At 46.4% G+C, this 21,077-nt stretch overlaps 1 long non-coding RNA gene across 2 annotated transcripts in view; it reads right to left on the reverse strand.

The window, feature by feature from the left end:
* LOC122203403 overlaps positions 1–13,003 on the reverse strand; it is a 181,727-nt gene extending 168,724 nt beyond the window's left edge. The window contains exon 1 of one of the 2 annotated variants that reach the window (XR_006195162.1): positions 12,928–13,003. This is a non-coding gene — a long non-coding RNA (uncharacterized LOC122203403). Of the gene's footprint in view, positions 1–11,903; positions 12,449–12,927 lie in introns of those variants that run through there. The other variant, XR_006195161.1, reaches the window with a different exon arrangement.
* Positions 13,004–21,077: the final 8,074 nt, after the last annotated feature.

Below are 21,077 nucleotides of genomic sequence, written 5' to 3' on the forward strand. Positions count from 1 at the left end.
TCCAGCGCCTTGACACAACAAGAACAAAAATGATGATGACAACAGCTAACGTTTATCAGCTCCAATAAGGACAGAGCTTCCAACAAACTGGTGTTCACCAAATACCCTCTGTGTTCCCCTGCGTTGATCCACACCCTTCCAGCAAGCTGTTTTCTTCCTGTCATTGCCCATCTCAGAGGCACATATCAACTGCCATTTTTTTCCCCACAAAATCTGTCCTGAGCCCTTTTGCCCTTCCACCCGTCCCCGACGAGAGCCTCTTCCACCAACACCATCAGCATGGAGTTCCCTCCTACCTGCATGCTGCCTCACCGACTAACACCAACGTGTGTCTGACACACAAAACTCTGGCCATGATGTACAGTCTCTGAAGGCAGGCAGGAAAAGAACCAGTCTTTACTTATCCCTTGCAGCCCCCACAACCTCCTTGACATATTAATTGAACTTGACCATTTTCATAGATGCACATGGCCTCTAAAACTGTTACCCCCACTCAGAGCATGAATAAACAATCTCAATTTCTTGACAATTATTTCTCTGGGTCAACAAAGCATTTATATTAGCATTTCATATTACCTAAACCGGAGCACCAAACCCCCACCCCTTGCCATACTCCAATAGTCATAAACTCAGGAAAAGGTGCCTGCAAAAGTGAGGGCAGCAAAGTGGCAAAATATGGCACATGGATTTTAAGCTGGTGGCACTTAAACACTAACAAATAATTTAGGATTTTCTTCACCAGGCTCACCCCTTCATGGGGTAAGTGCAGTTAGAGTTCTAAATTTCAAGAACTATATGCATCACTATTAACCTGTGAAATAACCAGCCCCTTGCTTACCCTTACAGCTACTCTCTCTCATCCCTGTTCTGCACACTTGTTCCCACTGCTCACCAGTGGTCCCCCAATTTTCTTAAAAGATTTTTTATTTTTAAGTAAGCTCTACACCCAACATGGGGCTTGAACTTACAACCCCAAGATCAAGAGTCACATGTTCCACCGACTAAGCCATCCAGGTGTCCCAGTCCCCCAATTTTAAGAACATACTCCTATGAGCAAAAATGTACGAGCACACACATGGGTCATGTATATTTATCTATAAATTGACACACACACTTATACACCGAAGTTTGAAGCTCTGGTATTTGCCTTCCAGACCCCAGTGCACATAGCTTTCTCGAAGCCACTGACAGTGAACACTCTCTTCCTGCTTGTCCACCTGGCAAAACTGTGTTCTTTCACCAAGTCTCAGCCCAAAGTCAGCTTCTTCCTGAAGTCCTCCTTGACTGACCAGAGTAGACCTAGATGTCCTCCTTGCTCCTCTGGGATCTTTATACCTCCTCGTGCTGCCAGTACCCTGGCGAGGCCACCACCCAGTGCAGTAACCATTTGGGTACCTGCCTTCCAGCAGTATGGGGATAGAGCCAGTGCCTGGGCATCACAGTGCTCCACAAGAATGTAGAGCAGAGCAAGGGGTAACGGAAGCAAGCTGGCAGAGCTTACTGCCCTTCATACCCAGCCATCTCACTCTCTCCATGTACAAAGATTTTCCTGACTTGGGGCTTAAATGGGGTTTCCCAATTCTTTTTTTTTTTTTAATGTTTATTCATTTTTGAGAGAGAGAGACAGATCGCAAGTGGGATAAGGGCAGAGAGCGATGGAGACACAGAATCTGAAGTAAGCTCCAGGCTCTGAGCTGTCAGCACAGAGCCCAATGCAGGACTTGAGCCCATGAACTGTGAGATCACAACCTGAGCAGAAGGCGGACACTTAACCAACTGAGTTACCCAAGCACCCCTGGGGCTTCCCAACTCTTAACTTGAGGCCTGATTATAAACTGCCTGCTCTTATTTGCTGGCTGCTTCCTGTACACATAGTCTACAGAGGCAGGAGCTGGGTCTCCATACCAGGCTGGGCAGATGCCTCACAAATCCTTATCTGACTTAAAGACAGCTGCCATTTACTGGGCACTCACCATGGTAGTTCACTGAGCCTCTCCCAACTGGTTTGCATAAGCATTATCTTACTTAATCCTCTTCAAAACCTAAGAGGTGGGCAAATAGTTGTTTTAGAGAAGAGCAAACTGATCTTCCCAAGGTCATGCAGCCTCCCAAGGGTTCAGTCAGACGAGACCTCAGAAGATATAGCACCCCCCTCATAACACATCTACTCAGATACTTCCACACACACTGGACAGCAGAGTGTGGACAGCAGAGTGCTGCAGACAGTATGCTCAGGCCCACGTTTTTGCCCTGACATTGCTTCCTCAGGTGGGCCAAGTGGAAGGCCTGCTACATGGCAGATGCCAGAGTGGGAGCCATCCCCTTAGGCACACAAATGTGCCCCAATTTTTAAAACCCAATATATAAACCATGTTATAACAATAAAAGGATGCATTCACAGGGGCGCCTAGGTGGCTCAGTCGATTAAGCGTCCGACTTCGGCTCAGGTCATGATCTCTCAGTCTGTGAGTTCGAGCCCCGCGTCGGGCTCTGTGCTGACAGCTCAGAGCCTGGAGTCTGTTTCAGATTCTGTGTCTCCCTCTCTCTGACCCTCCCCCGTTCATGGTCTCTCTCTGTCTCAAAAATAAATAAATGTTAAAAAAAAAAATTTAAAAAAAAGGATGCATTCACATTGCGAAGTAATGCACTAAGAGTTCCATTAAATAATTCCAACTCCATTTAATGTCCCACTGTATTTACCAGAAAACAAATATGATTTTTCTGGATTAAATTCACTAATAATTATGTAGTTATGACTGTATATATATGTGTGTATATATATAATATTTATTATTTTTACATTACTCTTCAGATAAAAAAAAAATTAAGTCCCAGGACCTACCTCTAGTTTAGAAATAAAGATTCTGAATCTCACATTTAAATATGAATAGGATGAAAGCTAAGTTCTGTAAGGGTACAATATTTATCTTAATAGCTGAAGTAGCAGGGGCGCCTGGGTGGCGCAGTCGGTTAAGCGTCCGACTTCAGCCAGGTCACGATCTCGCGGTCCGTGAGTTCGAGCCCCGCGTCAGGCTCTGGGCTGATGGCTCGGAGCCTGGAGCCTGTTTCCGATTCTGTGTCTCCCTCTCTCTCTGCCCCTCCCCCGTTCATGCTCTGTCTCTCTCTGTCCCAAAAATAAATAAAAAACGTTGAAAAAAAAAAAAAATTAATAGCTGAAGTAGCAGAAAAACATTCACCCAAGCCATCCAACTGTAAACGTTACCTCTACCTTTAAAATAACGCATGCATTACGTCCAAAGAGGCCCTCTATCCCTCCTAGAAAAAACAGTCTGGCATTTTCTCATTCTGCTGAAGGAACAAGCCAAATGCAGGAAGGTCAAATTAAACAAAAGTCTGTCAGACCCGCACACACCAGCCAACAGCAAACAGGGGAAAGTACACAAGGTGTATTTTTCAGTCACCCAAAATGCCCTGAGTAAATGTTCCAGCAAACTATTCAATAACATCACTAGCACGCAACTGTCTGGGAGCCTCCCTCCCAATTGCAGAAAGGGACCAGCACAAGCTGCTCCCCTAAAGATACTGCCTGACCCCTTATGGTCAAACCACCTGTGTGGCCACCAACCAGCCCTGCCACCCACTGGCAGTTTTCTGCATACTCCATCTCCAAGGTCTTGGCACCATCCACACTGCCAGCCATGGCAAGAGTGGGTTTGTACCTAGAATGCAGCATGGGGTTGACGGCATGGCCAGCAAGGGAGTGATGCAGGCCAAGAGACAAATGCCCACGCAGAGCCTGGCACCATCCATGCCTGTGGTGCCAGGGATCAACTCACCTCGGCACAGAGGAGAGGACAGTGCCCACCTGGGCCCCATGGATCTCGCACACTGCTCACTAGGCCATGCCACAGATGAGGCACACTCCCAGCATGCACCCCAGAGCACAGTAAGCACTCACAGCTGCTGAACAAATGGATGCATGAAGGTGCATGTGAACATAACAAGCAAAATGGGACTAGCCCCCAAGATGCGGGTATTACATCTTGCTTCCTCCAACCAGCCCTGTGAATGGGCTCCCCTCCAGCCAGCCCGTCCCAGCCTCTCAGCTGAAAAGGCTGCCTTTCAAAGAATACAAAACTGATTTGCCTTTAGTTAATCAAAAACCTCCTAAAATGATTTTTCTTTTCTCTCAAGCTTCAGGAGCAATCAGCTTAGGAGGCCAGACACTGTTAATAGTAGCATGTGACTCTGAAAGGGCACAGACCTCTGCTGGAAGCAGAAGACTCTGCCAGATCTATGGAACGGAGGAAGTGAGTGCCCTCTGCAGAGGCACCCACGTCAAGTGTTGAGCATCAGCCATCAGGTAAAACCTAAGAGAATTTTATGTCAGCACCCTAGGGGACAAAGCTAGGGAAGAGTGTGGTCTCAGAAAGTAGTCATTCAAACAGAGAGAAGTGACTGAACAAGATGGCACACCATCTTCCAGCAGCTGGCTACTGAATCCACTTTCTCTCCTGGTCCCCACTTCTTCCCTGTGAGTCCAAGTTACCCTCAGCGGGTAGGGTGCAGATGGTGGGAAAACCAGGTGCAATTCTTGGCCATAAAATCCTCTAATTTTATTTTAAAATATAGTAGATTGTTTAGTGTCCTTAACCTACCTAAGTAGAATGGATCTCCAATTTAAAATAGCACAAAGGCTGGGGCGCCCGGGCAGCTCAGCTGGTTGAGCAGCCAACTCTTGGTTTCTGCTCAGGTCATGATCTCACGGTTCTTGGGATTGAGCCCCACCTCGGGCTCTGAACTGGGCGTGGACCCTGCTAATATTCTTTCTCTCTCCCTCTCTCTGCCCCTCCCCCACTTGTGCATAAGTGTGTCTATGTGTGTTGACACACACACTCTCTCTCAAAATAAATAAATAAACTTAAAAAAAATAAAAAATAAAAGTAAACTAGCACAAAGGTCTTCTCCGTCCCTGAGGAGATCATCCACAAACATCACCATACTTGCCCATAACAAAACTCTGGCAAACAGCAGAACTCTCTTCACTTGTGATCCAGATGATATAGATCTAGATTCTTGTAACAAAAAATGGAAAGGAAAATTTAAACATCATAACATTTACTGCCAAATTTGCACAGTTTTGTAATAATATTTGATACTGGCAAGGGTGAGCCACCCTCATATCTGTGAGCATGCAAAATGCCTCATGCTTTCTGAAAAGCAAGCTGGTGATAACTTTTGGAGGACCCTCTAAAAGTTCTTGTACACATGAACTTCCCTTTTAGGAATCTGTCCAAAGGATGTAATCAAAATGTTCAACGCAGTATCATTTATAATAGAGAAAACTGGTAATAGCGTCCCAAAACAAATTTTTAAAAAATAATAATATGACCATAGAGTAGAATGTTATAGTTACCAGCAGTGGTACTCTTGGAGAATATTTAAATTACATGAAAAAACGTTCAGGATTAAATGCTAAGTCTGAAAACATATACAAATTCTATACATGATTTTATACTTAATCAGTAAATAAGCCTAGAAAGAATCTACTAAACTATTAACAGTGGTCTTCTAAAGGTAGTAGAATCAAAGGTAATTTTAGTCATTTTTATTTTCTTCTTTGTTTCTTTTTTCTTCGTTTCATTTTCCAAACTATCTTCAGTGAGAATATAATCAGGAAAAAAAGAATTTCAGAGCCTAGATCTATGACGATGTGTTCAGCAAGCCTAAAAGACTCTGTAGAATAAAAAGTCTAGGTTCAACTAGAGTGGGCAGAGCTGGACTGGTGGCCAGTGTACCCAGGCCTCCACGTCTGTCCTTGACAGGTGATGCTCACACCTGCCACACAGGCAGTGACGGGCGCATCCTGGGGGTTGATGACTATGATGCACTCTGGGACACGCCACATGAAAACATGGCTGCTCAACGCTGTGGAGATGGGGGGGACAGAGCACAGACCAGAACATGAGCTTCCAGAGGCCTGCACTGCCTCAACCCCCAGGAGAACAGCACTTGTCCAACCCCATCCAGGTGACTGCTGGGATCAAGTACCTCACATTGTGTGGGCACCATAATATATCATATAGGGGACAGCACCACCCCAGTCACCTGGCTTAATTCAGGGGCTGTGATGGGTTCCATTCCCTGCCCCACTGCCATGGGAAGATTTGCAAAGAGCTGAAGAACTATCCTGTCAGACCCAAGTAAATCTGGATCTCCTGCAAACTGAACTCACTTTAGGTTCCATAATCTCAGTTAGGTTTGTCCAAGACGGACTATATTTCATGAAAAGTACACAGTGATGTGCATGGATGATTAATCTATGCCCTCATGGAGCAAAATAGAAAATCTTAAAGATACGATTATTTTTTCATTTTTCCCCCAAATGTGGGAAGCACATTTGGGGAACAAAACTAAAACCGTAGCATTCCACAAACTGGGGTGAGCTGGATCCTTCTGAGTGAACAAACAACTAAGTAGGACCTCATCCAGCCTCATCCCCAGACTCACAGCAGACAGAGGGCCTCCAATGGCCTCAGTTCACCCTCCAGAAAATAGGTCCTAATGCTCCCACAATCTATACCCAGACAAGACAAACAGAAGAGGTTTTTAAGGAATGGCACAGAATACCTCAGGCAATAAAACTGCTGCTGATTTTACTTCATCTGTCTTTCAAGGGACTCAAGGTTCAATGTGGACAAAACAAAGCCACCAATGGCCTAATTCTCAAAACTCAGGCTCTTGTCACGAGCAAGACAGGCACAGAAAGCAGAAGCTAGAAATAAGAATGGGGACTGGAGGTGAGGGGGTGTATAATCAGTTACAGATGAAGGCAGGAAGGAAGGAGAAAGGGACAGAAAGGGTACTATCCTCCCCCTCCCAGCTGGTAAATGAATGATGTCTGATGAACTTCTGACTTGGGCCCAGCCTCAGGCAGCCTGGAGTCAAAGCCCAGACCCCAAAAGAGAGAATGCAAGGGCTTCCTCCTACTGACTCCACCCTTTATTTACAAGAGGTGTGACTGGGCAATTTCCGGGCTTCCTATTACCTTCCTGAAAGCTGGGGATGGTAGCAGTACAGATGTCACAGGAGGGCTGCACTAAGGACTAAATTAGTTCATATGTGTGCAACACTAAGAGCAGCCTGGCACATAGTCAGTGCTATGCAAGTGTTTGGAACTGTTGCTACTATTCTGTGACCAAGTACCCTGGTGGAGGAGGGCCCGCCAGAGGTCCAGGAGCCCTTCCAAAAGCAGCCTGGCCTCCTGCCGTGGGCTCTCCACTCTTGCCTTCCTTCCGGAAGCAGTGAGATTTTACTATGGAAATCCCCTCCCCAACTCTATGCAGACGTTGCAGGCCTGTGGGGCCACAAACAATGAAAACAATGCCTGGTTGAGCCTCCACCAGCCATAGGCCCAAGCCCACTTCTGCAGAATGGTGGCTGTGCACAGGAACTGACTAGGCACAGCAGGAAACCTGCCATTCTGTGAATGCCAGGGGCAAGAAGTCCACACACCTACACAGAGGATGCTTGCCACACCTCTCAAGGAGAGATGACTAGCCAGGGGCAGATGGGATGGATTCTTTTTGCAAAATGGATGCAATGGCTCTACTTTGCAGAGAAAGGGACCATGTGGATGAGGACACACAGATGTTGCTCACACCTACCCAATTCCTGACCTTAACGTCACTGGAGTAGTCCAAGCCCTGAATCTTGTCTGCAAAGGGAAGAGTAAGTCATTTGGCAGGGGCCCAACTTAGGAGGTGGCTTTGTAATATGAGCAGTGTGTCCGCTAACAACTAGAGCAAGACCATTAAGTTCATTACACCTGTCACTCTGCCAGCTGACTATCCAAATTGCCAGAGATGAAAGTACATTATGCCCAAGGAGTGCCACCCAGCCCCCTCCCAGGGCAGCACACATACACTTATCTCAGACAATTTGTTCTCAGTGTCTGCACCTGCAGAAAGAACGCAACCGTAAACAGCTTGAAACTTGGCTTTGAGAAAACATAGGGCCTAAGCAGCTGAGAACAAAGTTTAGTTACTTCCACAGCAGGTCCCTGGGAGGAAGACTAGGTGCCATGCCCCGTGGTGCACATGGAAGAATGTGCTGGGGTGAGAGGAGGAAGGGGAAGGGCAAGGCGAGGGGGCAGAGCTGCCTAGCAAAACGAAGGACACACAGCTGCTACGTGCATTCTGCTGCCCTGCAGCACTGCCAAAAATAAAAGCGAGAGACACACCCTTTTCATTTCCGAACCAAGTCACAGAATTCTAGGCAATAGGCAGAGGCCTTCCTCCCAGCTGCACATCCAACAGGCTCCCTGGGTGCGCAGCGCCCGACCGCCGGCTGCAGAGTGCGTTTGCAGTGCAAGCGTGTTGCAGACAGCGGTAATTTATTTATCCCTGTCATGTAACATTAGCAATCTGTCTGGAGCTTGGCAAGCACCAACTTGCACTGTCATATAAACTGTCTGACAAACTTAAAGTTTCGTAAATGGTTCTCCTCCAGCAGACAATAAAGCATCATAAAAAAAAAAAAAGTTGTCATCTCTTTTTCTGTTCCTTTTCTCTCTTCCTCTTCTAAAAAAGAGGGAGGAGGGGAGAAAAAGAAAAGCAACAACAAAAGAACCTATGCAAACAGAAATGATCCCTCAGCAGGATTCTTAACCTTGAAAGTCTCAACATTTTTCCAATGCCAAGTAAATGAGTAAATAAATGGATGGGGGAGGGGGGTGGCATGGTGGGGGTCAGTCATGAGGGGGGTACGGAGCAAAATCTGCAAAACAAAAGTACAGTCATTAAAAATTAATAAAGGGTGTGGACATCAGCTCCCCACCCCCTTCTGCTCATGGGGATTTGAGCCAGACATTCTGCATCCTCATTAAGTGGTGTCTGGAAGGCTGCCGGAGTTTTAGTGGGTTCTGGGAATGCCAATATATTAACCAGAGGACTTTTTGCATACCCTTTAGAGTTTTTATTCTAGAAAAGTCAACCATTTGGCACAGTGTAGCCTTATTTTTGTCCGGGAAAGCTCTCAGCTGCCAATCAAGAGAGAAATTATAGCTATGTTCTTCGTAATTTCCAAGACCTATCTGGAAAACAAGCCTGGTGGAAAGAAAAGTCCTCACAAAAACAGCTTAAAAGGCCAAAGTGCCATTTTTAGTGGAAATTCAGAGAAAAACAATCCATACTTAAATCACATGGATAAGAGACAACACAAACACTATTTTCAATTCCTCCTATGATAGAGGGAAAAAAACAATAGTCACTGGGAATATGAATCCAATATTTCTGTAGCAATTAATAGCACAGGTGCTTGGGACTGTTTGCTTTAGTTGCATAACAGTAAAGTGAATAATGCCACACACAAAAAAATCTCCCTAAAATGTAGGCAGGTCTTGTGGCCTAAATTTCCAAATAGTAGGAAGAAGCTTTACATTCCTATTTTAAAACTTAAGATTTACGTTCCATGCACACCCATAATATAGGTCAAGGTGTAATTCTAGACTAACAAATCCCATGTAGGCAGAAAGTCACTTTGACACCAAAAAATAATGGCTTCCAGAAGAGTTTTCTGAGACAGGAAGGCAGGAAGGGAAGAAGGGAGCAAGGATAGAATGAGGAAGAAGGGGAGAAGGAAGAAGGGAGAAAAGGGCAAGATGGGACTACATAGAGATTTTGCTTCTGTTTACATTTAATACCCATGTGTCTACATCAAGTATGTTTAATGTTTCTAAAAACTTTCCAGGTTAATATGGAATGATCTTTCTTACAGCTATTGCTCCTTGAGTTTTCTTTCTTCTCTACTAACTCTTACCCAAAAGGACAGACACATCATAGAAACTCCACAAGCCTAGATGATGAAAGGTGAAAAGAAATATGGCAAGGACTACCAGAAAGATCTGACCAGCCACAACAGCACGTGTCACTGCCCCAGCCCTGAGAGTACTTGGGTTTTACATGATGACATAGAGCAGTCATCTCAAGCCTAGACCACAGGGTGACTGCTAGCTAGGCTACAGTGAAGGGATCTAGACAGAGTCTAGGGGTCTCCACTTGACATCAGGACAGAAACTACCCTCATAGAGCAAAAGTCATTCTCACCTATGTTCCCCTGTCCAGCTGGGAATTGCCCCTCCAGCAGCCCAGATGAAAAACAGGCAGTGTCCCATGAGCTACAAGGCTGTTCTGCCAGGCTGCTAAGTCAACCAAGACTACAGCACAGTCCCAAATTGTAAACACCTCTGCAGATGGGTCCTTGCTCTCAGAGCGCCAGGCAAGAAAACTATTCTTAGAACACCGTCAGCAGTTAGGGGGAAATATCTGTCTATGTATGTATATACTCTGGCGGGGGACAAGGCGGGGGAGGGACTTTGATTCTCAAATTATGTGCCAACAAATTGGCACAAAATCCCTTAATAAGCAGGTGGCACTGGCTGGGTTCCTCTGCAGGACCGTGGTCATGCAAACCAGAAGGATCCAAGAGACAGCCCTAAAACCCTGCTGGGAAAAGTCTTCTCCATAGTAAATACAAACCTACATGAACTAGAACCATGGCCAGTGACAACAAACTCTTCCCGGGGCAATAAAAGAACATTAAGAAATTAGAAGGGTCTTTCAAAACAAGGGAGGAAGGTAGCTACAACTAACTCCATTACAGCAAATCCTTACCAGCATTTACAGTCTTGGCCCTAATTCCTAACAGTGTGTTCAATGTCAACAGCAAAATGAAGCTCTTAAAAGAATTAAGCTTCCAAAGATCATGAGGAATTTACCCCTATGTTTTAAAAAGCACTGCTTTGCAAGGGCCATCAAATGGCATTCCAAGGTCGATAGGAAACCAAATATTATAACTGAATATATGTGCATGGGTAATATTCAGATCTCATTTGTCTCCGTAATGACTCAAGTTTGACATTATGATTCTTCACTGAACATAAAGAATATGTTGCAAGAGAAAACTGTGTAGAGTACAAAGGCAGACGTACAGATGACCATAAACTCAATATAAATATTAGAAAGGACTAAATAGTTTTATACAAAATGCAGAACATATCTTGATGCAATGGCAGTTTCTCAGAGCAGACTCTACAGAACCTTCCCTGTTAATTCCGAGCTCAATCCAGAAGCTCTAGGAGAGATACAAATGGAAGAAAAGCTTTCTTGGCTAGCCAAACAAGTGGAAAGGGCTATTTTAAAGGGAAGTTTCCTAGTACTAGCCATGAGGGAAGGCACCAACCTCCACATCAGCCACAGGACCCACAAATTTTTAAGGACCAAGGCTGCTCATCATCTCTACCCACCTCCACTGCAAGAAACTTACTAATAGTAGCTCTCGGAATCAACATTCTGTAACAGCTCATCTCACCTCACAGCCCACAATGCCTAGCACATAGTAGGTCATCAATGAATACCCACCACAATCTTAATTAACATTTAGAAAGCAGCACTGAATCATAAGTGGGGTCTGGGGATAAGTTGCCAAAGTAATTGCAAAGCGAGAAAGGCAAGAGAATAGTTGGGACATAGAGAAAGAGAAAAGAAGCAAATCAAAATTATCCAGTTCTAGCTAATTAAAAGACTCTTTGGGGAAAACAAAAATTAAGCTAGCTTACGTGGCCAATGCCACTCAGCAATCATTCCTATGCCCGGTTAGGAGCAAGGAAGCCCTGCTTACTTTAAAGAGTTCCTCGCTGTTCTGACCGGCGACACAGTGCCCCGCCAGCTAAACCCAGAACCAGGGCACTGGCGCGCCTTCTCCAGGTGCCACCCACCCACCACGCGTCCACGTCTTCCTCCCGAAAATCTCTGCCTCAAAGGGAAGCCTCTTCCTTCTCCAGTTAAAAAAAAAAAAAAAGTTTTGAAACAAGCAAATGCCCTCTCCGTCACCACACTGAATTAACCTGAACAGAACCCACTGTCTTCCAGTCGCGTACTTACGGGGCGCGCCCCCAACGCCACCCCGGGCGGCGCACCCGGTAGGGGTCGCGGGGAAGCCTCCTGGCGACTGAGCAAAGCGGACCCCACAACAAAGGCAAGTGCCGAGCCCGGGCTGGGTGCTCGTCGCTTCCTGTTTATTCCACCGTGAGGGTCAAAGAGAAATTCAACACACGCCTGCTTCCTCCGGGGCTCGGAGACCCAGCCTAAGTGTAATAGCAGCCGCCCCAGACAATCGACTTCCTAGCCAATGCCGGGAGCTCCGGGCGGCCCCGCGACCGACGTCAACGTGCGCGGGGGGACCCGAGCAGACGCCGGGTGAGGCGGGCCCCAGGGGCGCGGGGCGCGAGATGTGGGGTGCTGGGGCTCGGAGCCGCGGGCTGCGGGGTGTCCGGCAGCGGGATGCAGGGTTCAGGGTAAGGCCCGCTCCCGCCCCTTTTTCTTCCCGCAAACTCCCCAGGAAGGTCCTGCACAATCTTCCCGCTTCCCGCCGACCTCCAGTCCCCCCGCCTGCAGTGGTTCGCTGACAGGCCCAAGGGAACCGAGACCCTAGTTTGGGCAGTTACCTCGGCGCTGACCCCAGCCTCCCGGGGGTGCAGAATTAAATCCTGCAACCGCAGGACACCCCGCGCCGGGCACTGAGATTTAGGTCGGCAACGTTCCTCCAACGGAGCACACAAGCAGAGGCGGCCCGGCCTCCGTTCGGGAGTGCGAGGTTGCCCTCCCCACACCCGGCCCGGGCGAGCGCGCCGGGACGCCGCTGTGCCCACCGGCTACACTGCCTCAGACCTCGCGCACTCGTCTCTGTGGGACTCGTCCGGGTGGGGAGGACCCGCGGGGCTGGGCAGCTCCCTCTGGCCCCCGCCGACGGCGCAGGCTCGCGGACGTCCCGTTCCCTGAGCGTCCTGTCCCCGCGTCCTCCGCCCCCTGCCCTCCCCAACCAACACTACCACCACCCCGCCTCCGCGCCGCGCTGAACTTGGGCCAGACGCCGAGACCACAGCAGCCACCTCGGGTCTGCACTCACCTGCGGCCGCCCCTCCGGAGCCGTGGCGGGGGACCGCCTGCAGTGCGGCTCGCCCGGCCACCGGCCCTGCGGGCCGCGGGGGAGGGGCGCGGGATGCGGGGCCGCCGCGGCGGGGGACGCGCAGCCGGCCGGCGGGGAGCGCGGCGCGGTGCGCCAGGTCTCTTTAAGAGCCAGGGACCTTACCCCCGGGCCTCCCCCGCGCTCCCCGCCCCCCTTTCACTTTCCCAGGGACTCGCAGCCTGTCTGGCGGCGGCTGCGGCGGCGGCTCCTCCCCGACTCGCAGGGGATCCCCGGCCGGCTGCGGCGGCGCGCGGGGCAGGCAGGGCCAGCCGCACTCGTCTGCCTGTCCCGCCGGGCCTGGCCCGCAGCCTCTGGGAGGGGGGAGGAGAGGGAGACCGTGCTGCGGCCGCCGAGGGAGGTGTCCCGCTTCCCGTCGCCGGAGGGAGGGAAGTGTTCCGCCTCCCGCCGCCGTCTGTCTCCAGCCGTAACTGTGCTCGCCGAGGCTGTGTCTGTCTCCAACTCCTCCAGTCTCTCCTCCCTCCCCATCCCCCTCCGCGGCGGGGACCCGGCGTGCGGCCAGGCCGCGGGGGTGGCGGGGGCCGCGGTGCTGGCGGCTGGTGGGCCGGCCTCGACCCCGCGCTCACGGGCCGCACCAACCTCTGCAGGCTGCGTGCAAGGAGCTGGGGGCGTGTGGGCGCCGAGGCCGCGGGACCCCAAGGCTCAGCCGGGCCGGCAGGCAGAACACACGGCAGCGGGCTTGGGCCTCGTGGGGCGCGCGCCCACCGCCGGCCGGACGGGGAACTCCAAGTGCAGAGAGAAGGTTGGCTGGCGCACCAGGAGGAGCCGGCTCGCCGGGGCGGGCTAAGGACGGTCTGGGGAGAGCAGGCCGACGTGTTCCCTGCGCCAGTTACCTCGCGGGCTATCAGTGCCCAATAGGCAGCGGGTCTTTGGACACCAGTCCCGAGACATACAGTAGGGCTGCAGGACACGTAGTGAAACCGATGAATCCTAGCTGAGCCAGCCCGGCCCGGGCTCCTCCTGACCCCACGTAGTCACCCTCTTAAGGATTCTCCACCCTTTATAAAGGGCAATGGCTCCAAAATGGAAGGTCATCCGGATTCTTCCTGCTACGACCCTTTCTCCTTAAAGGACCTACAGCTCTCCTCCTCTGAAAGCCCTTCAGGACTTGAACTCTACCTGAGTGCATACAAAATGTATTTTGTCCTCCAGCAGTAGTAGAATTGACAGCCAAGCAGTTTGGGTACTGCCTTAGCATAGGGCATTTTAACCCAATTTTATTAGAGTCGCCAAAATTAGATAATTCCCCTCTGCCCAAATTAAACCCCTGCAGACATACCAAAATATACTAACCTGGGATTTCAGGCAGGATCTAATAGAGGTGCAGCTAATTAAATTAATTTTCAATTTCCTGTAATGTCAGAGAAGAGAATCTTTTGAAAACTATGAATAATTTGTCAGTAATATTTTGGTTAGTGAAGCAGGAGCTTAATTCAGCTTTCTTTAAAGAGCCCTCTGCTCTCCTCAACTAACGGTAATTGCTATGTAGAATTTGGTCATTCCTCATATGTAATATAGTAGCTACCATTAATTGTACCAAGTCCCACACTAAGTAGATTGTCTTATTTAGTATTCACAATAACTGAGACAGCCAATACTTTCCCATTTTGCAGACAAGAAAGTTGAGGCTATAAAAGATTTCGGTTACTTGTTCCTGGACCACAAAGAGATGGGTTTAAAATTCCTAACTGGCTGGTTACACAAAAAGCCGGGAGTTGAACCATACTGCCACCTACCTACAGTAGCTTTGACATCCAGTTCAGTTAAGCTCAGCCCAGCCACAAGGGACAGGATCTATTCTAGGCCAGGAACTGTGCTGGCGCCTGTAGAGAATGCCCAGGTCCTAGGCTGACAGAGGAGCATTTAGACTACAAGGACAACTTTAAATCTGGCTGCTAGGGTAAACTTTCATTAAATGAGCAGTGAACTAAATATTTAATACAGGTTATCCAAATCTGGCAAGTATATACTTATTAGTTTATATTTCATGTACATGAATGCATACCACACTCATAGCAGCTCAGAAGCTGTGGTGTTGGAGAAACTATTCTTGCCCTCCTGGAGTAGAAAGAAAAATAACTTTTTCCTTCTAAATGAGAAACTGCCCAGGGACAATGAAGAAGAAAATGTTTTTTTCTAAGACCATGAACAATTTGTTCTTCTATTTCACTTGTGCATGATTTCCTTGTGTATAATTTAACCTTTTTAAATTGAGAGCTGAGTTTTAAAATCTTAACCTCAGTTTTATCATTTATGATGAATCTTAGCTCATCTTGCATTGCCTTTTCTTGTCTTCTTTAATTTATAACTAGAAACTGCAGGTCTCTATTTCTATTTCTAGAAAATAGCCATGACAGGAAACTGTCCCTGCATTTTCCACTCAGTCCTCCCTGTATTTGTTTTCCATTTCAGCTGTTCCTTCTCATACCCCTACACACATACACACATACGCACACACACACACACACATTATGGCAATGAGAGAGTTAGAGGCCTTTAGATATATGTTTGCTCTCTGTAAAATTCAACACAATTATGTTAGCTTTACCCTGCCCATTAATAATCCATCACATTCCCTCCAAGGACCCAGACTGAAGCACAGGATACCAGGACTTTGTTTTGCTCAAAATAGTGGATTTTGTGTATTCCCAACACACAGAACTATGCCTGACCCTCACTAAGGATTCAAGAGCTATTTGGGGAATGAATGGAGCCTAGTATTGGGATAAAAAAGTAAATAATATTGAAGTAAAATATCACTTTTTACTTGGGCAGAAATCAACTGAAATTGGTTTCAAGTAATGGGATGTGAGAAAAATTCTTTCTCAGTATAAATCCATTACAGTTTACCTGGTGTCGATTATATACCAACAATATTTATTCCATAGAAGGTCAATTATCTAAGGAGACAAAGATAGAAAGGGCAAACATGAGTGTAGAGGCCACTTTTAGGCAAAGAGCCATGGGATATAGAAAGGGCCCACACCGACCACCTGACTGCATACAGACAGGTCCATCAGGGACCCACCGCAAAATATTCATAAGCCCTAACTAACCAATGGGGTACATACAACCAGGCACAGTTACCAAAAAAGGGAAAATTCCATACATCGCCATACCTCCTCATCTTCCCCCTTTTAAAACAACCCTCCACCCACTGCCTCCTTGCATACAGCCTCTCCTCTGCAGTCCAGTTCCCCCACACTCCTTCCCTTGCAGTGTATTCAATAAATTTCTATCTGCTTTGTTTTGCCTCAGGTGAATTCTTTCCACCCAATCGGGGACCCCATCGGATCAGGAGAGACACCACATTTAGACACCACAATGAGCAAATGTTGAAAAAAGAGATTCTGAGGGCCCCAACTGACCACAAAATACATATGAATCAGAGAATATAATTTTGTTATTTGGATCTCATGCATAACATTTAGATGAAACTTAAACTATTCAAAATGATCCTTCCTTCTCTTTGTACTTTTTAATTTAAATAAGAAATGGAGAGGAGGAAGTGAGAAAGAGAAGCTTGCATTGCAGGTTCTTCTAGGGAAGTGAGAGTCCCAGTCTAGCTAAATACTTAGACCCAAAATCTGTGGATGAGCTCAGCTCCAGGAGACAAGGATTAGTCTCATACTTCTCAATGATGGCATAGGCACGTTTCATCATGTTACTACTCTGCACCATCAAACTGTGTCAGAGTTCAGTCTGTAAACCAGAGATAGTAAGTCCTACCTCACAGGGTCTGTTGTGAGGTTGGCTACATCCCTATGTACATACATATTATTCTCTTTGGGATCCTGCTGTCCCCACTGCTTCCGGACCTACAAATATTACTCTTCTATGGGTGGAGGTTTTATGGAGGAGGAAAAATTATTTTCCCTCTACCCTTCTAGGCTCTTGGCTAAGATACTTCTGTAATAAAAAGACCGATTAACCGGAGGAAAAAAAAAATTTAGTAACGTACCAAACCCCCTGCCCCGACCCCATACATGGGAGAGACCCAGGAAAACTGAGTAACTCTCTAAAAGCCCAAGCCCTGACCTTAAATAACATCTCCAGCTAAAGACAAAAGATGTTGGTAGGGGGAGACCAGTTATGGGATGAGACTTGGAAAAGCAGAGTAAACAAATGTAGGGTTGTTATGTATATTTAAGTCCTTGCCATCTCCATTGAGAACAGTTTCTAGAGATTTAGAGTCACCCTTCTCTTCCTAGTACAGAGAGGAGACACCCTAACAAATAGAGATTTGCCTTATACATGTAAATGTCTCTTACAAAAGGGTAACTGCCTGGTTTTCAGAGCCTCTCTCTTGTCTGTTGCCTTAAAAAAATAATCAGTCTAAAATAATTCTTTATGCCAAAGAAGCATATCTTGGGGTAGTATATTCTACTCCCCTTCTGTTTAAAATCACAAAAGACAGAAAGGAAAACGTTTTGCAGACAACTTCTGCTTTCAGCCTTGCTGCAATACTCTTCCTGGGAAAAACAAAAACAGTATCTGTCCTTTCTCCTTGAAGAGAGGGGGGTAGGTAGAGGAAAAGGAAAAATACAGCAAGGGAAAAAAATGTAAATGATTACTTCACAGATGCTCCATCCAGACATGTTCATGTATGGTATCTATACATCAGTTAACAAAAATAATGGGAAAATGGGGCATCTGGTTGGCTCAGTCAGTGGAGTATGTGACTCTTGATCTTGGAGTTGTTAAATTCGAGCCCAACACTGCATGTAGAGAGTACTTAAAAAAATAAAATAAAATCTTTTTTAAAAAATGATGGAACAATTCCTGGGCAATGACATGTGTATTTTCAAACCACTTACAATGATTAAAGTATAGTAAAATCTCCTTAGTATGAAAAGGCTATAGCAGTTCACAGCTTCTGCCTCTTCTGGTGCCCAGGTTGTCTCAAGTAACCCACACCAGGGCAGGGCATCTCAACAGCCTTCAGGATGTGATGTATGATCAAAAGCTGGGTGTAAAGTGGCCACTGTGGCCCCACCCTATTCCATTGCTTTCCTGACATATGGTCCAGGCAGCTCTCTACTAGGGTCTTCATTGTCAAGTTCAACGCTTAGCACAGTACCTGGCCCAAAATGTACTCCATAAATATTAGCTCCCTTTAGTCCTTTTTCTTGCCAGCAAAGACAGGCTCTCTGGTGACTTTATACCCTGACAATTTAGCCATGCTGGAACCATACTTCCCAGAATTCCCCTCCTATGGGGTTCTAGGTGTTGAAATAAATTTCCAGGCCCAAGATGGAGCCACTCCTGCTTTGGGTGCCTCATCAGCAAACGAAAAGCTTAAATAACTTTCATGTCCCTGTAAATGCAGCATTTGATCCAAAATGCAGTATGTCCAGTCAGCCAGTCCCCAAATGCCAAGCCAACACTGGGCCTTCTCATCCCAAACAAGCCCATCAAATATTTCCCATTTGTCTCTTCTTTTTTCTTTATACTTAATCCTATAAAAGCTTCTTGCCTTTGCCCCATTTTGCAGTTCTTCAAAAGGAAACTGTCCATTTCATGAAATGTTGAAGTTTATTTGTACCATCTAGATTGTCTTCTTTTATCTTTTTTTAAAATACAGGTTAGGGATGCTGTCAGAGGAAGTGAAGCAGTGGCTGGTACCCCTGCCCAGCTGCACAGCTAATGAATTTTTATACATGCATACACCCTTGCACCCACGCAACAGGGTAGCATGGGGCATAACGCACTGTGAAGCCCATTCATATCCCTGACCTGCTCTCTCTTTGTCCCCTTACCCTGGTCCTGTGTCAGATGGCAGTGTGCATAGCCCTTTGGTAGCCTCTTCTACAGGTTGCCTGTGATGTTGAAGTTGAAGGGACAAAAGACAGACATGATTTGTTCGCCTTCATGGGCTTCAGGTTGTCCCTGTATGTGCCAGTCAGTTCCTCTTGCCCACTTCATGGTCGGCTTTCCTGCTTACCTGCCAGGCCTGCCAGCCCCAGATTCAATGGCCTTCCATGTGCTTCTCATGGAAGCCCTAATTCTGTATCACTTACAAAGAGTCTTATGATCTAACCTGACTAAGAATCAGACACCTATGTATCTCCCTATCTTAGCTAGTATTCGGTTGTTTGCAAAGAACATAACCTCCTCTATCTAGCTTTTTTTAAGGAAAGATGTTCCCCCCCCAACAGGCAAACCACTTGAGAAGATATTTTATCAAAAAAGATACTAAATAACCAATAAACCTGTAACGATGTACTCAACTCATTAGGGAAATATTAATTAAAACCATAATGAAATAGCACACCCACTGGAATGGCAAAAATTAAAAAGATTGACAATTTTAAAAGTTCGCAAGGACATAGCACAACTAGAACTCGCTTACATAGCCCACAATTCCACTCCCTGAAGAGCACAGCAAAAATGTGTGTGGATGTCCACCAAAAGGTAAGTACAAGAATATTCATACCAGTTTATTCATTAATATTAAAAAGAAAAGAACTCGAAACAATCCAAATGTCCATCAGTGTATAAAGAATAAATGAATTGTGGTACGCTCATATAATGGGAGATCACACAGCAGTTTCAAAAATTTTAACCTGCTGGCACACAACATGGATGAGTGTCACAGAAACTTATTTGAGTGACAGAAGGTAAGTACAAAAGAATGCTAATGTATGATTTTATTTATGTGAAGCTCCCAAACAGGAGAAGCTAAATGACAGTGATAGAAGTTAGGATAGTGGTTACCTGTGGGTGGTATTAAGTGGGAAGATCCAAAATAGAACCTTCTGGAGGGTAAGGGGTAGATCTGGGTATGGTTGCAAGGGTGTATGCATGTATAAAAATTCATTAGCTGTGCAGTTAAAATCAGTGTATTTTATATATGTGTTATGCACTATAATGGAAAGTTTTGAAAAGGGGGGATTTATTGGATGTAGGAGGCCTTTTGTCAGGTGGGTGACTCAGTAGCAAGACCACCTTTCTCAGACGGGGGAGCATCAGAGAGGAACTATACCCACTCTACTATCCCCACAAACACCTCACAGACCTTCCCCCTGCCATACAGAAGGTCTCGACTCATTTCTCCTGACTGAATGTCTAGCTGGTGCTGAAGAAAACATGAGGCTCATTCACCCATAAGACATGTTAACATGGGCATGAAGGCAAGAGCCTGTATCTGATAGCATGTTTCCATCAATAAGGCAATGCCCCATGGAAGCTTCTATAATGTTCTTTTATAACCTGTTCTACCTGGAGAGTTGGGAACATATCACGGGACTTGAGGTCTGGATTATGGACCCCATTCTCAGGGGGTTCTCTGCTCCAACCAATTCAATCCATCAGATTCAAGAACTAGGCATTCCGTTTAATTTCAGCTTAAATCATAAATTGGCTGTCCGTTACATAGCAATGATTTCATGAAATATTAAAAGTAAAAAAAATAAAGTGCTACATAAAAAAATATATATGTGGATATATGTCAACACAGCTGGTATATATGTGCATTTACATTCTGATATATGTGCATGTGTATATAAATATTGCTATTATTGCATCCATATCCATAACACACATACATACACACATTCTGAATCTACACGTCTATATACTCTCTTTAGCACATTTTTCCTGAAGTGCCATCCCATCTTTTTTCTTATGTATGAAGTACGAATCCCAGTCCACAAACCCAGATGTGCAACAATGTAATTTTATTTTCTACTACTCCATGTAATTTCTGACCCTAAGAGTCCATTCTACAGAGCTGGTGGGAAACTTAACCCCAGTCCTTGGAGCCACCCTCTCTCCGAATTTTGGCACCACGCTTGGGTATTTGGGAATGGTGGGACTGGGGGCGGGGGGCACAAATATTTCCATTGTGCCATCCATTGTTGCCATTTGTGTGGCCACCTGAGATGCAGCAGCTTACCACTCCTGTCCCTTGGACACAGACATCTTTCTTGCTCCTGCCTACAATTCCATTTGCTTCTAGAAGTTCTTTGATTTGATCCTAGAAGCACTTTGTCTTCATCCACAAATCCTTCTCCTTTTTACCTCCCTAGGCATCCCCTGAGCTCTACTAGAAGCCTAGGATTTTTGAAAAT

The sequence above is a fragment of the Panthera leo genome, chromosome D3, assembly GCF_018350215.1.
Source record: "Panthera leo isolate Ple1 chromosome D3, P.leo_Ple1_pat1.1, whole genome shotgun sequence".
NCBI lineage: Eukaryota > Metazoa > Chordata > Mammalia > Carnivora > Felidae > Panthera > Panthera leo.